The sequence below is a fragment of the Grammomys surdaster genome, unplaced genomic scaffold (assembly GCF_004785775.1).
Source record: "Grammomys surdaster isolate TR1022 unplaced genomic scaffold, NIH_TR_1.0 60, whole genome shotgun sequence".
NCBI classification, from domain to species: Eukaryota; Metazoa; Chordata; class Mammalia; order Rodentia; family Muridae; genus Grammomys; species Grammomys surdaster.
In genome coordinates, this window is record NW_021604562.1 from 7124847 (window position 1) to 7125863 (window position 1017).

General features: G+C 46.1%; 1 protein-coding gene across 4 annotated transcripts in view; it reads right to left on the bottom strand.

The window, feature by feature from the left end:
• Nucleotides 1-1017, bottom strand: part of Gria3 (glutamate ionotropic receptor AMPA type subunit 3) — a 254584-nt gene that overhangs the window by 155464 nt on the left and 98103 nt on the right. The window lies entirely within an intron of this gene.

Genomic DNA, 1017 nt, shown 5'->3' on the forward strand with positions numbered 1-1017 from the left:
AAACCAAACCAAACCAAACCAAACCAAACCAAACCAAACCAAACCAACCAGAAAACAAAGCTCACAGAAAGAGACTAGAATAAAAGCATCCTTTAAATACAAATCTTTTCCTTCCTGGGTACACCTAGTTAAGTACTTAGAATCATGTGCTTTAACAATCTCAGGTATATTCCAGGCACAGATTCATGTGGCATGAGGTTGAGGTGAGGAATCCTGTGGGAAACTGAAGGATGGAAGAAAAGGATGGAAGAAAAGGATGGAAGAACCTGCTTCCCTATCTTAGTCTCATGAGGCTTAATGATATGTAAATCCAGGAAAGGGCGACTACAGGTCAGATAAGAGAAGTGAGATCATCTTTACAGACCTTGCTCACTGTGGTTTTCCTTATATGAGCAGTTCTCTAATGTGGCATACATCAGAAATGCCCAATAACCTGAGGCATTCAGGAGTTTAAATTCTCAGGCATCGCTTCAGGATACCGTGATTTTTTTTTTCATGTGGCTATAGTGTGACCCTTTCATATCCATCCCTCATAATATACTAAGTGATTCCACCACTGTTCCCCTGGGAATGTGACTCTGGGAAACACTATCTTTTTGAAATGATAAGAGAGCTTCCCCTTTTGATGTCCCTGGCTGACTCCAAAACAGAATCCCTTTTAGTTCTTGAGAAAGGAAGGAAGCAGATGTTTCCATTTGAAATGGCTCCAGCATATGCAATTGTGGGAAGAAACTGTGAGGTGATTTCCAGGCATCAGGAAGATTTCTTCTGTGACTGGGACATATGACCCTGTGTGGGCAATGAACAGGAAGGGGGAAGGGGGAAGGGGGAAGGAAGGGGGAAGGGAGAAGGGGGAAGGGGGAAGGAGGAAGGGGAAAAGGGGAAAGGGGGAAAGAGGAGGAAGGGGGAAGGGGGAAAGGGGGAAAAGGGGAAAGGGGGAAGGGGGATGGGGGAAAGGGGGAAAAGGGGAAAGGGGAAAGGGGGAAGGGGGAAGGGGGACGGGGGAAAGGGGGAGGA